Consider the following 24737-nt stretch of genomic DNA (forward strand, 5'->3'; position numbering starts at 1 on the left):
ATAAAATTTATTCTTTATAGAAAATTTTCGATAAAATTTATTCTTTATAGAAAATTTTCGATAAAATTTATTCTTTATAGAAAATTTTCGATAAAATTTATTCTTTATAGAAAATTTTTGACAAAATTTATTCTTTATAGAAAATTTTTGACAAAATTTTCTTTTTATAGAAAATTTTCGACAAAATTTTCTTTTTATAGAAAATTTTCAACAAAATTTTCTTTTTATAGAAAATTTTCGACAAGATTTTCTTTTTATAGAAACTTTTCGACAAGATTTTCTTTTTATAGAAACTTTTCGACAAGATTTTCTTTTTATAGAAAATTTTCGACAAAATTTTCTTTTTATAGAAAATTTTCGACAAAATTTTCTTTTTAAAGAAAATTTTCGACAAAATTTTCTTTTTAAAGAAAATTTTCGACAAAATTTTCTTTTTAAAGAAAATTTTCGACAAAATTTTCTTTTTATAAAAAATGTTCGACTAAATTTTCTCTTTATAGAATATGTTCGACTAAATTTTCTCTTATGGAAAATGTTCGACTAGAGTTTCTCTTTATAGAAAGTTTTCGATAAAATTGTCTCTTTATAGAAAATTTACGATAACGTTTTCTGTTTGTAGAAATTTTTTCTTTATAGAGAATTCTTTCTTTATAGAAAATTTTAGATTTTTTTTTAATAAAAATTTTTTGTTTTTTTCATAGAATATGTTCTATTAATAATCTTTTTATAGGAAATTCATTCATTTTTCGATAATATTTTTTAAATAGAAAAATATTTTTTATATATTTTTTTTTTTGCTATAACAAATTATGTATAAACATTGTATTCATATAAGCTTATATATCATTAAAATTTATTCTACACATATTTATATTAAACTTACTTATTTTCCTCGAGTGTACTTGTTTGTCTGCTGAGTATTTATAATGAAAAGCTTTCTTCACTTAAACACTTCTATAATTAACGATTTCAACATTTCTTAATATTGTTAAACGTACTTGTTACAGCAGCAAATCAATATTTAATTTTGTATTTAGTTGGTAAAACTAATTTACTTAAGACTCTTTCAACAAAAAAGACATTCAGAAAAAAGTAACAATAGAATTTCATTGATGATTCTTATGATATTTTTAAGCGCACAGTTTTTAGACTATGTTTGGGTTTCTCTTAATTTTGTCTGTCTTCTGCCAAATGCTGTGTGTCAGGGTCGCTATTTGTGTATCTAGCTGTTCTGTGCAACTTAATGCTAAAATACACATATTTATATAAATTTTATTTATTTATATACTCAGTGTCAGTAACAATAAAATAAAATTTGATGCTTGACATTCAAATACTTACATCCCCACATGAAAACATTCATTTCAAACTGTATCGAATCTAAGGTCTAAACAAATATTTCAATAATCGAAGCTGAGCGAAGAAAGAATGAAAATAAAACTGTAACGAACAATAGCAGCATCAACAACAATAAAATCTAAATGTAGGTTGTGTCTGGTCATTTATTAAAATGATTCCCAATTCAGTCATTTCTAATTTATATTGTAAGCGTGATTTCGTTTTTATTTTTTTTTTTACTTTCAATTCTTTCCTGCAGTCAGCCTTCTTATTTACATTTTATTTTGTCTAATAAAAAAGAAACGAGAACATAAAGTGAAAAAAAGTAAAGATAAACATTTCAATGAATTTTATTTTTTTCCATTATTGTTTGTCTGAAATAAGATTAAAGTTTTTATTGTTCAAGACACTTAGGGCGTATGAGTATTATTCTTTTTATTATTTGAATTGAATATTTCTAATACGTAATGATGTCTGACATTGGTTGAATAATAATGCTGAGTGCAGATATTGAAATTTATTTAAAATAATTTGCCAATTTTATTAATGTTATAATTAAGGGATTATAAAATCAATAGAGAATTTTCAATAAATTTTAATTCTGAAGAAAACATTTAATAAGATTTTTGTTAAACATTTTTAGTTAAAAGAAATTTCCTCTTTAAGGAAGGAAAGAAATTTCTTAAAGTTTTTTTTTTAATAAAATTTCTGTGAAATTTTGAAAAATAACTATTTGATTTGTATAACAGTTTTGAAAAGCTTTTTCTTTAAATTTAAACTTTATGAATCCAACACTCTTTTGACAATTTGAGAAAAACAAATTAATTTTTGTAGAAAAATTGTGATGATTTGTTATAGTTAACCTAGGTTAAGTTTTCTTTTGTGAAAAACCTTTCACAAATTTTCATATTAAACTTGTTTTAGCAAAATACACTTGAATTTTAAGGCAAAGAAAATTTCATTTAAAAAATTGTTTTCTTTTTCAATTATCTGAAAAAGTTCAATCAGTGTTAATTCTAAATGAAATACTTCATTTAAAGGTTTCCAACTAACAGCCTCAATTGCTTCATCGTTTAACATGTATTCAATTTATTTCTAATGTATTTCATACATTTTATAAGAAAACTTCTTTAAATATCAGTTTGTAAGAATATGGTTAGTGTTTTGCATCTTTGTTCAAATTTTGTCTGTCTCGCTGTCTTGTTTGAATTGTTACAAATTGTATCTGTCGGAAATAGTAATTGGTATGTAAGTTTATATGAATTGGCAAATAAAAAATGTTTTTTTTTGCTTTATTGTGAGCAAACATACATTTATAGCTTTTGGCAAAATTTCATGCGTTAAGTGTTACAACAACACCTGCACAACAACTTTCAAGCTAACATTTATAGTAGTATAGTCTTGTCTATACAGAGACAACATTGGTTGTAGATATCCTAAATTTTTCTTTTAATTTCTATTCCGTAAACAATATGTCAACAAATACTAGTTAACTCTTATAACAACTATGTATATGTATGACAATAGATAATCTTTCCTAAAAAAGTAAGTTTAACAATATATAGGTCATACCCTTCTTTTTGTACCTCCCTAATAATTACCTATGCATAAGAAATAAACTATCAAAACTAACACACACACAATACCTACAGTCATTCATTTATAACTTTACATTTGTTTTGTGTGTCAAAGATATGCATTCGAAGAAAATAAAGTTTCAATTAAAAACTAAATACGAAATGCTGACAATGACAGGCAGCAATCGTAACAAACATGAAACTTTCTTGTTTTACATACTGCAAATACATGACACAAATGCAAAACATTTTACATGAAATACATGAATTTTAAAATCAGCAATACTATGATCAATTAAAAATCCCCATTGACTTTTCCTGCAAAATTAGTTCAATTTTCAATGAAAATGGTTTCATTTTGGTATTCATAGTATTCAATTTAGTAGGATTTTTGATTTAATGGAATTTCAAAAGAAGAGAAGATAAGAAATTGTTTCTGTTATAAATGCAGGAGAGAGAAATACGAAATTGAAGCAAAAATGCATTTGTCCATAATTTTTATGTCTTTTGAAAATTTTATGTAAATTTTTCCCTATTATTGTAATTTTCGATAGATTCTTTGTTAAATATTTCAAAATTTTTTTAATTATTTTTCTCTATATCACTTTATATAAAATGTTCGATAAAATTTACAGAATTTCGTTCCATATGTTCTACCGTTGTCTCTGCATTAAGTAAATATAGCAATTTTCCTTTTGATGTGCATTTTCAATGGAAGTCTCCTGGTAAACACATTGAAAGCTTTATAAATGCTCTTTATGGAAAATTTCTGATAAAATTTTCTTTTTATACAACTTTTTGGTGAAATTTTCTCTTCATAGCAAATTTTCTCTTTTCGATACAACTTTCTTTTATAGAAAATTTTCGACAAAATGTTCACTTTATAGAAAATTTTCGATAAAATGTTCTCTTTATAGAAAATTTTTGATAAAATGTTCTCTATATAGAAAATTTTCGATAAAATGTTCTCTTCATAGAATATTTTCGATAAAATGTTCTCTTTATAGAAAATTTTCGAAAAAATGTTCTCTTTATGGAAAATTTTCGATAAAATGTTTTCCTTATAGAAAATTATCGATAAAATGTTCTCTTTATAGAAAAATTTCGATAAAATGTCCTCTTTATAGAATATTATCCATAAAATATTCTTTTTAGAGAAAATTTTCGACAAAATGTTTTCTTTATAGAAAATTTTTGACAAAATGTTCTCTTTATAGAAAATTTTCGATAAAATTTACATTTTATAGAAATTTTTCGATAAAATTTTCATTTTGTAGAAGTTTTTTGACGAAATTTTCTTTTTATTTAAATTTTTTGACAAAATTTTATTTTCATAGGAAATTTTCTCTTTTCGATACAACTTTCTTTAATAGAAAATTTTCGATAAAATATTCTCTTTATACAAAATTTCCGAAAAAATGTTTTCTTTATAAAAAATGATCGATGAAATGTTCTCTTTATAGAAAATTTCGATAAAATGTTCTCTTTATAGAAAATTTTCGATAAAATGTTCTCTTTATAGAAAATTTTCGATAAAATGTTCTCTTTATAGAAAATTTTCGATAAAATGTTCTCTTTAAAGAAAATTTTGATAAAAAATTCTCCTTTATAGAAAATTTTGATAAAATGTTCTTCTTATAGAACATTTTCGATAAAATGTTCTCTTATAGAACATTTTCGATAAAATGTTCTCTTATAGAACATTTTCGATAAAATGTTCTCTTATAGAACATTTTCGATAAAATGTTCTCTTATAGAACATTTTCGATAAAATGTTCTCTTATAGAACATTTTCGATAAAATGTTCTCTTATAGAACATTTTCGATAAAATGTTCTCTTATAGAACATTTTCGATAAAATGTTCTCTTATAGAACATTTTCGATAAAATGTTCTCTTATAGAACATTTTCGATAAAATGTTTTCTTATAGAACATTTTCGATAAAATGTTCTCTTATAGAACATTTTCGATAAAATGTTCTCTTATAGAACATTTTCGATAAAATGTTCTCTTATAGAACATTTTCGATAAAATGTTCTCTTATAAACATTTTCGATAAAATGTTCTCTCATAGAACATTTTCGATAAAATGTTTTCTTATAGAATATTTTCGATAAAATGTTCTTTTATAGAACATTTTCGATAAAATGTTCTTTTTATAAATAATTTTAGATAAAATTTCCACTTTATAGAAAATTTTCCATAACGTTTTGGCTATAATTTCTTTTTATAGAAAATTTACCATAAAATTTTTATTTAATTGATAATTAACGATAAATTTTCTTCTTGTAGAAAAAGTTTCTCTTTATAGAAAATTTTGATAATAATTTTAGTTTTATAAAAAATTTTTTCTTTGCTGAGAATTTCCTTTTTATAAAAAATTTTCAATAAATTATTTTCTATAGAAAATTTACGAGAATTTTTTTTACAGAAAATATTCGATTAGTTTTTCTTATAACAATTTTTCGATTAAATTTGTTCTCTATAAAAAGTTCTTTCTTTACAAAATCTCGCTTTATAAAATTATTTTTTATAGAAAATGCTAGATTAAATTATATCTTTCTGGAAAATTTTATCCTTGTAGAGAAATGTCTGTTTATTAAATTTTCACTTTATACAAAATTTACGATAACATATTTCTTTTATAGACAATTTACGAGAGATTTTTCTTTTTCTAGAAAAATTACGATAAAATTTTTCTTTTATAAATAATTTACGATAATTTTTTCTTTTTGTGAAAAAAGTTTCTCTTTATAGAATTTTTTTTTTTTATAAAATTTTGAAAAAATTGTGTATTATAGAAAATTTTCATTTTATAGAAAAATTCGATAATAATCTTTTTTTAAAGAGAATTTGATAACAATTTTATTTTTTTTAAATTTTGAAAAAAATGGTTCTTATACAAAATCCACTATAAAAATGTTCGATAAATTTTTCTTATAGAAAATTTTCAATAACATTTTTTTGTGGAAAATTTCTTTTTATAAAATTTTCTTTTTACAGAAAATGTTATTTTAAATTAAATTATTTCTTTCGATAAAATTGTATCCTTATAGAAAAATTTATGTTTATTAAAATGTTGTTATTGAAGAAAAAAGTTTTGTGTAAATTTTAGAAAATTTTCTCTTTATAAGAAAAATGATTTTTAGAGACTTTCTATTTGTATAAAGAGAATACCTTCTCGTTATAAAAAATCTTTTAATTCTCTCTTTATAAAAAATGTTTCTTTCCTATACTGTATAAAATAAAACAATATTATATAAAGTATGTTTAATAGATTAGCAAAAACATATCAAATTGAGGAATACTCATCTCACTCAAGTTATCATCTCTTTTAATATATGGCCCCAATAATAAAGGGTATGATTTGGTAAAAAAACTAAAGAAAACAAAAAATAATAATGCTATTAAACAAGTTAATAGTGTGTACAACATTAAATTGATAAGCGATAATATAGATTTCTTTCGTTGTTTGTACATAATAGATAAATTACATACTTACATACATATGTAATACTTATGGTATTTTGTTGTTTTTATTACATATATCTTTTTATTGGAATTAGAAAACAAGAAAGAAACTATTCAAGTGTAAGAAAAGTATAAAGAAATACATACAAACAAACATGCATAGACATGACAAGACAAGATAAAATAATAGAACAACAACTAACATTAGATGCGAAAAAGCAAACACAGGACTTAATCAAATAAACAGACAAAAAATTATATTATGTACATACATATATGTATGTAAGTATGCGTGTATGGAGTGAGAGGCCAGAAAATTGCCACAATATTGATTAATTGCATATAACGTGACAAAAAAATATTAAACGGATTTATTGTATTTCATTTTAAAGAAATTATAATTTTCTTTATAAATTCCTTTTAAATATATCTGATTAAAAGATTTAAATTAAATGTATTTTATTTTGAAAATAAATATACAACGTTTTACCTTTCTTTTTTACACAACATTTTCTTCCGGCTTTAAGTCATAAAATAATGTAAAACATTTTTCCATAAATTCATATCTTTTGATGGGTTTTTTCTCCTTTTATTTAGTATAACGTTTTTTTGCAACATTTCCTTTTTGTAACATTTAAAATAAAAATATTTCATACTTGACAACTTGTTCACATGTGTAAAATTTGTTGTACTTTTAGTTATACCCTACCACCACTATACCAACCAGGGTATAATTAGTTTATTCAGAGGTTTGCTGTCGACTCAGAATCTGGTCGTTTAGTAAAAAAGATAACTCCACAATGATCTTGTATAAATTATGTTGAAACTTTTTAAAATCGTTCCCTGGAAGATTCCATGTCTCTCAAAACTGAACATTTAGGGAAAATACATATAGAGGACGAACTATTCATACTTAGTCGAACTTGACCGACTATAGTTTTTTATTTTGCTTTCTGGCAAAATAAAATACATGTTTCGTTTTACAGAGCCAGAAAAATGAGAGGCAGAACAAAAACTACAACTATATATAGTCAACTTAGAGGAAGAAAACTATGTTTGTATGTCGAAAAAGTAGTTTAAAGCTGACTAAACAGAAAACACAAAAAAACTTATACACACGAGTGAAATGTATTTGAAAAGCGCGTGTTTATGCACGTAACAAACGAATGTGTAAACAACTGACAGATGCAAAATGCTTTCTCAATTCTATGAGTATTTAAATTGTTTTTTACTCATGCATGTTGACGAAAAAAGGAAAAAAAAAGAAAGATCCTTGATAAATTCCTATTATGTGTGTTTTGTGTCTGGAAATATGATTTTCAAATAGCTGTCAGTTTATTTTTTTCTTTTTTTTTGGAAAATTTGACAGATGAATTTTTAGGCTCAAAATATTAGATTTTTTTCTCTTTTTAAAATGACATTTAAACTGTTTACGCAATGTTAGATACACTAACATAAGCTTTTAATTTTCTTTGGGGTAAAACATGTCATAATGACAGCTGTCAACATTTTGAAAATATTCACATTAATAGAGATTAAATATTATAATTTTATATTAGTGGTTTACGCATTAGTTTTGCCCCAATATTGGGTTAGAATGGTTACCAAATAGTGCTGTTTTATGGGGACAGATTTCAATAACGTTCTTCGTGCTTGGTCAAAAATAGGCGTATGTGTCAAATTTCTTCAAATTATCTTTAAAATTACGGTAGGTAGTTGGATTAGAGAGCTTTTATGGGTGGACAGACAGATGGATGGAAGGACATAGCCACATATATCATAAAGAAATTGTACTCAGAATAATAAACATAGAAAAAAAAATGAAATAAAATAAATGAATTAGAATTTACTATAACTTTTAATATTTCGTTCATTAACTACAAGACTAGAAGAATTAAAAATTTTAACTGAACAACAAAAAAAAAGTGCTCCGTTCTAATGTCTAACATTTAGTTTTATCTACTATATGACGCATTTGTGCTGGTGTTTGTAACGCCCTACACCCACCTTAAAGTATACCCATCGACTTAGAATCAATTTCTGGGTCGATTAAGTCATGTCCGTCCATCCGTTCGTCTGTCCGGCTGGCTGGCTGTCCATGTAAACCTAGTGCGCAAGCTACAGGCCACAATTTTCAATATATTTTGATAAAATTTGGACCATATGATTTTAAGGACGATCCCTATTGAAAATAGTTGAAATCAGTCCACTATTTCATCTACCCCCCATACAACCTGAACTTCTGATTTGGGGTTTTTAACTCATAACTATGTCAAATATTCTACTATCTCCAAAAATTGCCACAACTAAGTTTTATAACAAAATACATCCCTCCTTCCAATATGTTGAGGATTGGCCCTAACATTCATATAAAGCCTTTTTTAGAATTTTTTTTATCAATAAATTGCTTAAATAAATCGGAATTAAGTTAAAATACAACATAAAAGTTTCTTTATGAAACATTTTTAAAATATACTCATAGTGTAGGGTATCATATAATCGGCCATGTCCGACTATACTTTACTAATTGTTTGCTCTATATCTTTTATATTTAGTTTAAAAATATGTATATTAACCTCTTTTATCTAAATCTGGCTTAATTCCTTTAAAGTTATTTAAGAAATTGTAAAATGTTATAAAACAATGCCATTTTTCTAGAAAAGCCATTTTTGCATTACGCCAGTCTTGCGGCAAATGAGCGATTTGCAGTTGTTTAATACAAATGAAATAATGCAAGACCATTTATACAATGTTGTAAATGCAGTCATTGCAAAAAAAAAAACTAACAAATCAAATAATGTCAAAGGAAATCAAGAGGAGTAAACACAAGGGTTTAGTTATCATTGACAGCTTTTTCTTCTATTATAATTGCAATTACTCACATTATGTAGTTTCTCTTTTTTTATAATTTTCTTTTTCTCTATTAAGAGTAAGTAAAACCAGTACTTGTTTTTGTTTAGAACACTTTCTTTTGCTCTAAACATCACTCGGTTGATAATTGATATTAAAGCGCATCAGTGTAAGTGAATGGGTATTATTATTAAGTAATTATTATTTAGTGGAGAACAAAAATAATATAATATTTGAAACTGTATTGTTAACACTAATAGGAATAATTACTGTTGATTACCGATAAAGAAGCTATTGTCGTATTAGTTTAGAAACTAATAAATATTCCAGCAAACATTTTTATTGAAAATTAAGGAGTTAAAAATTAATAAAATATTACTTTTTATAAATCTTTTAGATGCAATTTAACTTTGTTGCACAAAGAGCTTGTTCATATATAATTGTATTGGAAATATATATAAATAAGATCATATAGTTGTAGGTTGTAATATAGTTGAGCTTGATTTCTTCATTCTATCTATCAGGATGTTGATGAAGCTATTGAAGAACGAAAAACTTTGCTCTTATAAAAAATTATTCCATCAGGATCCCATATGAATGATTCTAGGATTAATAATTGAGAAAATCAAAAAAGTACCAGACAAAAAAGTACGAGGTACGAGTAATGGGAGTTTATAAATTTTAATTTGGTTCAATATTACCAAAAAGTAAAAGAGTACCAGTTGAAGATCAAAAAGTACCATAAAATTCACTCATATAATTTTTCATTCCATCAGGATATATGTCTGATTATTTTTTATTTTTTTTTTATTTTATGTTTCATAGTTTAATATTAAAGAAAATTCAAAAAGTACTTTTTGAAAAACTAAAAAGTATCAAAAACCCATTTTTATAGATTCTCCATTACTTAAGGCTCAACATTTTGACTTCCATACATCATGGTTCAAAGTTCAATATTATAGAAAATTTAAAAAGTGCTTTTTGAAAAACAAAAAATTACCAAAAATTCCCTTTTTACAGGTTTTCAATTACTTCTGGCTCTATATGCTTAATTTTGGATTAAGTCAAAGAACGAAAAAGTATCCAAAAGCCCACTTTTAAAGGTTCTCAGTTCCATATTATAGAAAATTCTAAAAGTACTTTTTGAAAAACGAAAAAGTACCAAAAGGTCCCCTTTTAAGGTTCTCAGTTCAATATTATAGAAAATTCAAAAAGTACTTTTTGAAAACCAAAAAGTCCTTTTTTATAGGTTGTCAATTAAAGTTAAATTTAGTATACGATTTTTCTTTCTGTTATACTTAAAATTAAGAAATGCCAAAATATGTTTAATCTTTTAACAAATGCCACCATTTTAATTTGTATATTTTTGCCCTACATGTCCTTATCTGCCTGTGAAGTGGTCTTAAGTAGTTGAGCTTTTTTGCACAAATATCTTACTGCTAGAAGTAGAGCCAAATGGCAACAAACAGTAATTAAATGCCATTTTATTTTATTATTATTTACATTTCTGTACATAAATAAAATACACATTCATACACTTACAAGTCTTTAAAGATAACAAATGTGTTAGAAATGCGTGTCTAATAGACCTGTGCAAACAACCAAGATACCTTTCTAGTACTTTTTTAATTTGAACATGTAAGATATAAAATCGGAACATAAAAGGGACTTTTATTGGTTCACTCACAAAATAGCAAACGAGTGATAAAAAGGACCAAATTTCTTACCTTGGAAATAGAGAAAGATTTAACTTTATATTATTCAATTTTAGGTCCTCTATATTAGGCAAAAAGTATTGGGTAGTTTCAAAATATTTCAAATTCACCTCATTTTACGATTTTTTTTTTACGAGCAGGTCTACTGAACATACTTTGTATTATTTATCTATGTCTGTAGCATAATGTAGATTATAGTTGTATAAATTATTATATTTATTATTATTCTACTCCCTTGTTATTTTTTGTTGGCAAATGAAATAATGTTATTTTTCTACGCAATATCACCCTGTTAATGAGTTATCGCTACATTTAATTTGGATTTCTTAACGTGTTCTGTTTTTTTTTGTTTTTATTTATTTAAGGATTTCTTAAAATAACAAAAGCATAATAAGGGCTTTAAAGGATTTCTGTCTGTTGGGTTTGATAGTGAAAAGGGTAGAAGGTGTTGCCTTTTAATTAATGTCATACTCAAGAGTTAATATAAAAAAATATAAAGAAATCTGTTTATTCTTAAAAGTGAGAAAGGTGTTAGTATAAAATTTATTATTAAGATTAATTGGATTTTCTGTTGAAATAAATTTATATTAAATACCATAAAATTATTGTGGTTTTGCATAATTGATTAAATTGAGTTGTTAATATAGAGCTTAATGTTTAATTAATTGATTGACAAACAATTGTCATATTAATTGCAATTTACCATAATTTCGAAATGTAATTATTTAAAAATTATTGTGAAAAAAATTATCTACTGGAAGCTGCTTTATCCGGGGACTACGATCAAATGTGGTCTAATATTCATAAAATTTGGTAAAGCTCGATCGTTAAAAAAATCGGCAGTATTATTATCAGATCCATATAGAAAACTTTGTTAACAAAATTATGAGCTCCATAAGCCTATTCGAATTATCCGATTCTACCATTTTCAGCAACCCGATCTCTTTGCAAATTGGTTTAAAGTTTATATGAACAGTCAAAGAATGGAGTCTAAGAAAACTATTCCTAGTCGATTTTTATAATTTTATAATACCGCATATCCACCCTTTAGTGCTGATGTTTGTAACGCACAAAAATATTGGTCCTATACTTTAAAGTATGCCAATCGTCTCGGAATTACTTTGTGAGTCGATTTATCTATGTCCGTCTGTCTGTCTGTCTGTCTGTCTGTCTGTCTGTCTGTCCATCTGTATGTCCATGAAAACCTTGTGCTCACTCTACAGGTAGCAATTTTCAAGATAATTTAAAATTTGGTACATACTCTTCTTTTGACCCAATGACGACGCATATTGAAAATGGCTAAAATCGGTCCATTATATGGTATAGCACCCATACAACCGTACCCCCGAATAGCTCTTTTGAGCTTATAAATATGTTAAATGTTCTTGTATCACTTCAAAAATCGGCAAAACTTAAACTTTTATATACATTTTTTAATACATTTACTGCAGATTTTTGTAATGTTCGGGCCTCATTTGACCCCATTCCCCATTCATAAAATGACTTGCTATAAACATTAATATCTCTATGATATTTTGCATAAATAGGATAGGACCCCCTGTCCCCATTTAACCCATCTTTTAGAAAATCCCTATTCTGTCAACAAATTGTTTAAATATCTCAGAATTAAGGTAAAAATTAAATTAAATACTTTATTATTAAAAAAAATAATCAACATTTGTAGGGTATCATATGGTCGGCCATGTCCGACTATAAAATCTTACTTGATTTAGCTTATTCTTTTCCAAAAATTTTAATAAACTTTTACAACTTTAATTGCAATAAGGGTAAACCTCAGCAATTATCATTCCCACATACGTACATACTTTTCACCATACAATCTTTGCAAATATGAAAACTTTTTCTTCATAATTTTACATAATTTTATTTAAAATAACTTAAACAAATAGTTTTACTTACTTACATTTAATACCAAGGAAAAGCTGCCATCACCACACAAGTCTGCAAAGAAGAGTAAGAAAAAGAATTAATTATAAATTAAACATAAATATTATTTATATTATCATTAAACATTATAAAACTTAATAAAGAAAATTAAAATGAATTTTCGTTATTTTTACATACCACTACGTTTTCGAGGAACAAGGATCATCATAGCCTTAAAGTATTTTATAACATTTGCTCTAGATTTTTTAACGTTTTCTTTTAACATGAAATAACATTCGTACACGTCTTTTAACAACAATTTACAAGAATTATGTAAAGTTATGTACATATATGTGTAAATTTTTGTAAAAATGTTCATAGCAAAAAGTTTTATACAACAAAAAAAAAAAAAACAGTTTAAGTAGAAAATAGTACTTTCAGACATATGTATGTATAAGAAATATAGTATGAACAATACACCAGACCCTAAAAATATATTGATTTCAGATTGTTCTGATCCTTTAAGGAAAACAAACCTTTGACAACAAGTTCTAAATTTATTAAGAACAAGATAGTACTTTTTTATTAATTGGACAAGTTTTAGTTCGAAATACTTAAGAAAAGTTTTAACTTTTAAGAGCTAGTCTAATATCATTACATTTATAAGGATGAATGTAATTGAATCAGCACACATTCTAGCACATACCAAAATAAGGAAATCTATTCATTTTTTTGTGAATAAAGTAGGGAATGAAAAATTAAGGAGTAAAAATTAAAATAAGCAGAATAAATGAATGTTATTAAATACTCAGTTCTTGCGTTAACCCATAGTGAAACCAAAAACTATTTAAATATTATGTTTAAAAGAAAGAAGACATATATTATTTTATGTACTTAACACTTAACTTGCAGAGTGTTGTATTGGACATATATATGATTCGGCATAGTAAATGGAATGCTCCCCTATAAACATTAGGTTGATGTTTAAAATAGGTCTTAAATCAATTATGGACACATCCCTTTCGGATTGACAAATTATTAATTTTTAAAAACAAAATTTAAACCATGAACATATATGGGGGTCAATTATAAAATTCGGTAAAGAGATTTTGGCTCGTAAGAAACTTACTTCTGTATATCGAATTTCATAGCTATGCCTGCATTTTAAGCCAGTAATGTGTAATGTAATTTCTAAAGGGGTCCTTATATGGAGGGTAGAGTCAATTATGAACCGATTCTCATAAAATTTGATAGAGAGATTTTAACTCATAAGAAACTTGTTTATGTCGAATTTCAGCGCTATACTCGTATTTTTAAGCAGTACCTAGTGTGCGTTAAAGTAATTTTCTGAGGAGAACCTTGTATGGGGAGTAAACTCAATTGTGGACAGATTCTCATAGAATTTGGTAGAAAGATTTTAACTCATAAGAAACTTGTTTATGTCGAATTTCATCGCTATATTCTTAAGGCAGTAATGCTCGTTAAAGTAATTTTCTGAAGGGGACCTTATATGGTGGTATGGTAAATTATGGACCGATCCTTATAAAATTCGGTAGATAGACTTTTGATCGTGAGAAACTTACTTATATCGAATTTTAGCGCAAGACTCGTATTTTTAAGCCAGTGATGGGCGTTAAAGTCATTTTTTGGAGTGGATCATATATGAGGGGTAGGGTCATTTATGGACCGATCCTCATAAAATTTGGTAGAGAGAATTTGGCTCATATGAAACTTATTTATGTCGAATTTCACTTATGGCAGTTAAAGCTGTTTTTCGGGGGTCCAATTGTATGGGGACTATGCGTGGACCAATATAGCCCATTTTACCAAATAAACCTAACATATAAGAAATATTTGTGGAAAATTTCAACTCTCTAGCTTTATCGTGCTTTTAACAGACAGACAGACAGACAGACAAACAGACAGACAGACGGACGGACAGACATGGCTTAATCGTCTTAGAAGGTTAAGGACCCAAAATATATCGAAATATGATCAATATTTCGATGTGTTTCAAACGGAATGACAAAATCAATATGGAGGTTAATTTTTTTTGATGGTGGGTATAAAAAGCTTCATGTGTGGTATGAATTTTCCTGAAACATCATTAAGATTTTGCTAGTATTTTGGATGCAACTTAAAACAATTTATATTCTTTTATTGTGATGTTTCCCAAAGTGTGGCTTTAAACAAAAATATTTTTTTTTTTTTTGGCAATATGGTGAAGTACTATGCATTTTGGATTCTCTAAAAAAAAAGTGTCCTGTATAGCCGATCTTCGGGGGCGAAGGTTTAAATTCGAATATCGCCATCGCGAAATGAAGAAAAATCTACATGAAATAAATGACACTTTTTAGAATATCTTAAAGTCCATGGACATTATGATAAGTCACCGAAAGAAAGCACACTTTTCACTCTATTTGCCGATGCCTGAATTACTCTTATTATTTTTCTATCGAAAATGTAGTTCTTTCTTAACACGTTAATTGTTCAGTTGATTGAAATTTATCGTACTAACTAATTAGTTGAAAAAATTGGGAAAAAGTAATTAATTGTAAAAATAATGTTAAAATTGAAAAATGCAATCATCAATTTTAAATGCGTAAAAAATTAAGCTATTTTGTTGTTGTTCCCTTTAATTTTCTTTTACAAGAGTTTTACTTTCTAAGAAAAATTGGTTCTTGTTTTTATTTTTGATGTATAATGAGAAAAGGAAAGCACAGAACAGAGTAGGAAAATTCAGTACTATTTAATTTTTGTTACAACATTTTGACAACGAAAAGTACTGCACTAAACGCATGGTAAACATTAGCTTAAAAAAATTTAGAGACTAGAGAGATTAGCTAACATATCTGTAGTTATACTAGTTCATAGATTGGCCGATTAAGCTGTCAATAAATTAATCAGTAAGATAGTCAATAGATCCATTTTTAGACCTGATATGACAGACACCGTAGTTATACAAATTTAATTTAATTTATTTCAAAATGTCAAATAATAAATAAACATTTTCTTTTTTTAATTTACATAATTTTATATATTAAAAACATTAAATTTAAGTCATAATTTTCAAATGTTTATAAATATGTTTACTAATCTATTTCTTCTTCATTTCAGAAAATTTGGTAAGTTAATTTTTATTAACCTTTACTTGTTATCTTTTTTTGCATTTTGAGCAAAAAGCTTAGAATTTATTTAAACTAAGAAATGCTCTTTAAAAAGAACATTTTATATTTTCATTATTTTCCTCTAGTATCTTAATGGTTTAAAAACCCCTCTTCAAAACAACCAACAACTGATAATCGAATGTAATCATAAATATTGCTTTATTAAGAGTTTGTTAGCAATTTTTGCATTTTTTTTTTATTTGCATTGTAAAGTTAAAATAGGAAATTTGCATTTATTGATTGGTTTTAGAGAGAAACCAAGTAGATTCTTGTATTTCCATGTCTATACACTTATTCTGCTTAAAATCAAGTATTTAGTAAAAAAAAAAACATGTAATTTAGTAACATAAGAAGCTTAGTGTGTTAATTAAAATTCATTTGCCATGATATTTGCTTTTCAATGTCTATGTATACTATTACTGTTTTTATGTCGGAAAATTTTATCGCAGTTAGACATAGAGACAAACACAACTGAGTAGAAAAAGAGAAAAGACAAACATAATAAGTGCAAAACATAGATAGATATCTATTATCTTCTCAGTGGTAATATATATACTTAAATACTGTATTATTATTTTAAAAACTTTTATTAACTAACAAACGGCTTATGTTATTATACAAATTTTTATTTAACAATTTTTCTTATTTAAGTTTATAAACTTTTAGATTTTAAATTTAAAAAATATCAATTACACATGTATATTTCTCATTAAAAAAAATATATTCACATAAATCATTTATTTTTATTTTTTTAATTTAATTAATTAATTATATGTATGTATATATTTTCTGAAAAAAGAAGAAAATGAAAATAATACCATAACATTTTAAATGTGTATATGTGGTTGAAATTAATGAGGTAACCACATCAAATTGCATTGTTGCACGAGCGTATGAGTTATGTGAAAATATTTCATAATCATCATACGTCAGGCTGAATATAGCAGAACATGCAAACATCATTATATTCTTCACTTTCGTGAGAAGGTTATGAACCCGTAGTGCTTTATGTGAATATCTGCCTAGTCGGCTCTATTCTACGGTGGGGTTTTTCAACTAAAGGGTGGTCAAGAGATGTCATAACACCGCCACCTTGATATCGCTAAGTTACCGATCGCTTTAGTACCAGATCGGTTAGATTCTCCAGTCAGACCACAAGTCATAGAGAATTTTCTGAAGGAGGGTTTGTATGGGTACTCAAAATAAAGCCCGATCGGTATAAATAAGTTTTCCATAATCCTTAGTGATATTGCTGATTCTTTAAATAATACAGAATTATTTGACCCTAGTTTCCATACAAACCCTACCTTCAGAAAATGACTTTAATTCTCTTAGTTATATTAATATCACTATAAAATTCAGCATAAATAACTTCTATATAAACTTTAAGAGTTCCACCAAATTTTATGAGGATCGGCCTATATTTAACACTATCGTCCATATGAAGCATCTTTCAGAAACTTAGTTTTTGAACAATTTTTTATTAATAAAAAGATTAATAACATCGTCAATTGTTAAAGAATTTTAAAAAGAAAAGTTGCGTTTTACTTATGAACAGATATGGTTTTCTAATGCATTAATAAGTTGTACGGTTCCTATATATAATTTGGAAACGGTGCCAAACTAAAATCAGATATATGTTTACCGATGAAATGCACACGTATTTCTCTAGGTTTATTAAACATCATACATGTTATTACACCGTGCAACAGTCATTTTCGCACATGAAAAATTTTATGTGTACAGGAAACTGTGCAATATTACTATTAACTCTGTATACTCAGTTTTTCATAATCAGCTCTTATGAACCTGTAAAAGGACCTTAAAGTTTAAAGGACTTACGATTTCAAAAGATGGAATTCCAAATTTATATAAACAATTTGGTATTAATATTAATATGAAATAAAGCTGGGAACTTCTGCTTCAAAATAATATTATTTATTTCAATTCATCAGGTTTAAAAAAGAAATGGAAGCTCAAAGAAAATTTGTCACAAAAAAGTAGTTAAAAAATGTAGTTTCGAAAATGAGACCTTTTTTAAATTTAATTTCTTTTTCGATTTTTTGTCTAAGTGAGTCAAATAAACAATATACATAGAATGTACAGATTCCCAGCTTTCATTTGATACCAATATTAGTATTATACAACATATATAAATATTTTTAAAATATTCCTTTGAAACTGTAAGTCCTTTAAACTTTAAAGTCCTGTTATAAGTACATAAGAGCTGATTATAAAAATCAAAGTATGCAAAATTGCTATGAATGGTCTCTAGTTTCACGTGCATTACAACTTTTTTATGTGTGAAAGCTTTTTTCAAAATTGTTACACGGTGTTATAAAGCCTTCATCTTCTGCTTTCTAAAAACGTTGAGAAACTTAAAATCGGTTCAGATTCAACTAAGTTACTGACTTATAAATGCCTAGAAGTACGAAAACCAGTTTTTTTTACCCGTATCTCAAGATTTTGGAGGTGTCTGGCAGATTCTTGTTCTACTCGGATCTACTTTTCAGAAAAATGGTATCACTTGCCAGATATTTATTTTTTCGCTTAGTGTAATGATTAGCTTTTGTTATAAAACATCAAGTGTTTTGAGTTTAAAAGTTCTTTCAATGTTAGACATGAATGTATAAAATTCTTTAACAAATATCTTGTTATTGCTACAACTTCAAACTCTTTGTTTTTTTTTTTTTTTTTTGTTCTTCTAGATTTCAGTATATTTTGACAGGTATCAAATTTTCCCCCCAAAAAGCCAAAGGAATAAAACTGTAACATGCTGTTTTATGATTTTATTTATACTCTCATATACTTTTGACAAGATATCAAAAACTTTTATAGGCTAAAATCTTAAATTTCAAAGTTAAAACTTGAAACATATATTAAAATAAAACAGCAATTTTGAGAAAGAACAAAAAAAAAAAAAATTGAATAAAATTTTATTGCTGCAACTTTTAGTTAAACTAGATGTATTAAATTTTAGTACAAAATATCAAAGATGGTGTTTAGCCAGTGGCATAGGAAGTCATCAAATAAACTGTTTTTTTTTTTTTTTTTGCCATAAAATCTTAACTGACAAAAAAGTAGACATGAAGGCGTTGTTGAACCAAGAGATTTCCTGTTGCGTTAAGTTAAAATAATACTTTAGCTGAAATTGACATTTAGTTGTTGAAGCTTGTGTCAGTTTTTTTTTTACTTGATCGCATATTTTCTTTATGGCGGATAATTTATTTAAAGACATCCTAGAAAATAAAAGAACGGAAATAGCTAGAAATAACTAGAAATGTCCTTAAAACATTTGAAATGTTAAATGTGAAAATAAAGTTAAATTTAAAGTAGTTGTTCTTTTTGTTTTTAAAAGAAGATATTAAAAAATCTACTCTACTCTATAATACATAATATATAATATTAAATTATAATGGAGATTTTGCAGTATTAAGAGTATTTGTTTACTGAGGATATTTTTAGAAAAATATTGTTTACTGTTATTGCTCAACAGTTTGTTTAACTCAAATGGCATTTGTCATTTAAAATTTTTTATTGGTTTTTGAACAATAAAAACAAGAAGAGTACTTTCACAATTCTACTTTATCTTTAGAGGTTAAACAACCTAAGGCTCTACATTGTAGAGTGGGCTAGATTTTTGTATAAAATAAGTTATTCCACGGCCACCTCAAGGCGCTTAAACTAGGGCAGTTCGTTGCCTGTCCATGTAAACATACAAGTCCATACAAGTTAAAATTCATCATTAATGTTTTATTATAAAAAATAAATCGTATTTTATACTTATAATAACTGGGTATCGTATTGTCAGCCATGCCCGACCATACTTTCTTACTTATTTTTATTACAACTTTAATTTTTATCAAATTGTTATAACATTTTTATATTTTTCAAACATTTCACATATTTTTCTCTTATTTAGAATAAATACTTGAAATTTTATATTGCAAAAAAATATAATAAAAAACAAGTCTGTTTTCTTGAAGATTTTTGTATACATATATGTGTGTATGTTTGTACGTAAACCATATTTTTGTCTCTAGTCCATGCAACAGAATTTTATCACAATTTTGAAATAAATATCTAAAATAAAAAAATATGAACCAAATTTGTTTATATGTATGTCTATATAAAGTAAAAGAACAAAAACATTTTATAGAATTTTCTTAAAATACATTTTATTTAAGAGGGTCTGTTCCAAAAAGCAGAGTGTATGTACTTATGAATGTAGTTCTTTGTGGAACAACCATTAACAATCTACTGCCACAATCTACATACTTCAGCTATGGAAACATACTTAGTTTAATACACATCTAATGTTCTACATACTTCTACAAACAACAACTAATTCTTATGAGACAACAAAATGTCATTTGTTGTTATTACAGGATTAGTTGTTTATATTGTTGTTGTGTGTATGTATGTTTATAGCTGTGTATGTTGCAACATTCACTTTAATTCTTTATATATTTTACAAGCAAGATATTGTATCTAGTGTTTCTTTCATCTTTGTCTTATTTTACACCCACAGCTCGCCTCAATTGATACTAAAATCTTGCTTTACTAGTTTATACTGTTTGTGTGTGTGTGTGTGTGTGTGTGTGTGTCAGTTTTCCTTTATTTATCTTTAATGCTCATTTTTCTCATCACAATGACAATTATATGCGTTATTATGATGTAATTCTAATTGAATTTAGTTGTATTCTTAACTTGTGAATGTAATAAAGTTAAATGTAAAGGAAAAGAAAAAACATAATACAAGTAAATATACAAGAAATATAAAAACATGAATACTTATACAAATACTTGTTTAAGGACTGAGTTTAATAAAAATATCACAGTATTCGTATCATTAATTCAGTCATAAGCTTAAAAGAAATTTTATGAAGAAACCCGTTTATGGGCGTTTATATGTCGAATTAATCCAGTAATGAGAGTAGAAGTCATTTTCTGTGGAGTCGAGTCAAATATAGCGCGATCCTCGCTGAAATTTGTAGAATGATTTTGGCTCACACAAAACTTGTTTATGTCGAATTTCATATATTGGGGATAGGGTCAATTATGGCGCGATCCTCTTTAAATTTTGTTGAACGATATTAGTTCATACAAGTCTTGTTTACGTTGAATGTCATCCATGTACTCGTATTTATAAGTCATTGAAGGGGACCATATAGGAGGATAGGGTCAGTTATGGAGCGATCCTCATAAAGTGTGGTAGAGAAATTTTGGCTCGTACAAAACTTATTCATGCCGAATTTCATCGCTTTACTCGCATTTTTAAGCCAGTAATAAGCTTTAAAGTAATTTTCTGAAGGGGAATTTATATGGGCGGTAGGGTCAATTATGTAGAGATATTTTGGTTAATATAAGACTTGCTATACTGGTATTTGTAAACCATACATGACTGTTAAAACTGTTTTTTTGTATGGGGGCTATGCGAAAACATAGACCGATATTGCCCATTTTCAATACCAAATAACTTGCATCCATAAAAAGTATTTGTAAAAAATGTCAATCCCCTAGCTTTTTCCGTTCTGACTCTATCGTGTTTTCAACAGACGGGCGGACATGGCTAGATCGTCTTAGAATCTAATGAAGATCAAGAATATATATACTTTTCTGGGACTTAGACCAATGTTTCGATCTTTTTTGATGGTGGGTATAAAAAAAATTTTTCCCATAGTCAACAATTTGGATAGTCTATACACTACTTTAGGCACTAGTGTAGTAAACCTAGTTTATGGACCAGACTATTGACTATTGGACGAGTCTATTGACAACTCTAGTCTATGGACTATTCTTTGAAATAGTTTATGAACTAGGTGAAATAATGGACCAGTTTTAATAGCGTTATTGGACCAAAAGAGGGCCACTTGCCAAAATTCATCAAAATATCATGAAAATTGCTACGTATAGCGTGCCCACAAGCTGTACATGGAAACACATAGGGAAGGCCAGACGGACAATCGGATTAGAAAGCGATTCTAAACCGATTGGTATACTTTAAGGTGGGTGTAGGGTTAATATTCCCCACAATAGTGGTGTAGGATATAAAAGAAATTCATGCCTGATATGAACTCAAAGCATTTATCTATATATAGACTATAACTCTAGACAATAGCGTAGACCAGGACAATTTAAATGATTCCAGTCCTCACAATTATTTATTTTGCTATTGTTGCCTGCGTGAGCTTGTAAATAGTTGAAAAGGAGAAAAAATTACAAATAAATTTGAGTAGAAGGATTTTGTTATTTCAATTATACCTTGTTAAATATAGCACATTATAGACTCGTCCATTTAGTAACTAATGCGCTCATTGATACTTAACCACAGGACCAATTAGTGCTTGATGGGAATTTTTTTATATAAAAATAATTCTTAAATAAATTGGTTAGAAAAAATATATATGGAAAGTATAATAACTGGTTAGTTTCTCCTAAATTCACTTTTTGGAGAAACTAAAATATATTTTCAAAACTATTTCTTTTTTATAATATGATCACTATTTTTTTTACAATAATATCAAATTTATTATACTTTATTCATAAAAAAAAATATACTTATGGTTTCAAAAATGATGGTTGTTTGCCAGATACAACTAATGTATACTAAGTATTTGGCAGAATTTTTTAAGTTTTTCTTTTAAACTTTCACCAATTTTCCTTAAAGGAAAACACAATTCTTCTGCTAATAAAAAATATTATTCTCGAATTATCAATGACCTTTGCTTTAAAGAGTTTGCCAAAAAAATTTAAATTTATATCCAAATTAAAATATAATATGTTTGTATATGAATATATTTACATATGAATATGTATCTGTATAAATGTGTTGAAATAACTTTGACATTTAGAAAACAAAAAAATCCATTGCCCTTCACATTAATGGGTTTCTATGCATTTCCTTGTCTGAACTTTAAATGTAACACAGGAACATAACAGCAAAACTAAAACAATGTCCTTAAACACGTCCAATCCATGGCAAACAGAAAAATAATTTTTTAAAACAAACTTAAATTGTTGCTTTAATTTTTTCACATTTATTGTTGTTAATAGACAAAATTAGGAAATTTGGTGATTATCTTTTGATGGTTGTTCATAAATATAAACTTTTGTTTTTATTTTCTTTTAAGGGATTGAGGTTTTCCTACTTTCTTAAAATATTTACCTTTTGGTTTTCGTTTAGTTGGCAAGAGAAGGAAAAACTTTTTGCGGTTTTAAACTTTTACAAAATCATATTATTTATTTAATAATACTATTTGTGTTTTTAAGTAAAATATAGTTTATTTTCAAAGTTATGAATGAATTTAATTTAAGCATAATTCAAAATTTAATTTAATTTTAAAAATTTAAAAAATTAAGGCCTTGTTTCTTTAAATTTCTATAATTCAAACCTGGAAACATTATTTATTTTAGAGGTCATACAATATAAACAACTCTCTGACCTACTAAACTTTTTATTAAATTTTCCTACCATTTCATACTGGCAAAACTTTTTTCTGCATCTCCAAAAAAAAAAGAAAAAAATTTATAAATATTTCTTTTTGCTTTCCTAAATCATTGGGTCTCTAAGGTGTTTAGCAAAGCAGCTGCCACACACAACAACAGCCTGAAATAACAAAAGTTTAAGTGAAAATTGGGGCAATAACAGAAAAGAAAAGGAAAACAACAAAAAGAATAAATACCAACAATGAAAAAAAATAGCAGCCAATATACTCGTATAAACAGCCACATAAGCTATTAATCATTGCAGGATTTTTTAAGGGTTCTTATCCAATTTTTTGGTACTTTTTTATTTCCAATATTTTTGTCTGTGTACAAACCGAAAGTGATGAGGGTTTTTTAAGACACATAATATTTACGTTAATTTTATTTTTGCAAAGCACAATGGATTAAGGTTATAGCTTTTTGGTGTAAAAATTATTTTGTTCGAAAAGTCCACACAAATGATCGCCTTTTATACCCACCATCAAAAAAAGATACCCATCCCATCTTGATTTGATTTTGTCATTCCGTTTGTAACACATCGATATATTGGTCATAGACCCACAAAAGTATATATATTCTGGGTCCTTATGAAATTCTAAGACGATCTAGGCATGTCTGTCCGTCTGTCGAAGCACGATAGAGGCCGAACGATAGAACTCTCTACTGTTGAGTTTTCCCCTTCAGAAAATTACTTTAACGCTCATTACTGGCTAAAAAATGAGAGTACAGCGGTGAAATTTGCTTCAGAAATGATTTTTACGCTTATTACTGGCACAAAATAGCGAGTACAAAATCGTTCCACAAAATTTTAGGAGGTCCATCGGATCGGTCCATAATTGACATTACCCCCCATATAAGGGCCACTTCAGAAAATTACTTTAACGCTCATTACTGGCATAAAAATACCAAGAGATCTATGAAATTCGACATTAACAAGTTTTGTCCGGGCCAAAAACTCTATAAAATTTTATAAGGATCAGTCCATAATTTAACCTACCCTCCCCCCATATAAGGTCCCTTTCAGAAATGATTTTAACGCAAATTCAACTTAGATTTAATAAATTAGAAAATTCTTTCGATAATAACAAAAGCATCGGTTCAATCCCTTTTAGGCATTGATTTGATGGTGGGTATATAAGATTCGGCTTGGCCGTATACATTACTCTTACTTCTTCCTAATATTTTTTTTTCTTAATATCACTTTTTTGTAAAAAATATTACTTTTTCTAATAAAGATCACTTT

General features: G+C 26.6%; 1 protein-coding gene across 2 annotated transcripts in view; it reads right to left on the minus strand.

The window, feature by feature from the left end:
• LOC119611201 (ice-structuring glycoprotein-like) overlaps positions 1-24737 on the minus strand; it is an 86119-nt gene that overhangs the window by 23264 nt on the left and 38118 nt on the right. For both annotated transcript variants that reach the window (XR_005232051.1, XM_037966700.1), the window contains one exon: positions 12877-12914. The gene's annotated coding sequence lies outside the window, so the exon portion shown is untranslated. Of the gene's footprint in view, positions 1-12876; positions 12915-24737 lie in introns of those variants that run through there.

This window comes from Lucilia sericata, unplaced genomic scaffold (assembly GCF_015586225.1).
Source record: "Lucilia sericata isolate MDLA Ls3-8-SP2 unplaced genomic scaffold, ASM1558622v1 Contig001388F_arrow, whole genome shotgun sequence".
Lineage (NCBI taxonomy): Eukaryota > Metazoa > Arthropoda > Insecta > Diptera > Calliphoridae > Lucilia > Lucilia sericata.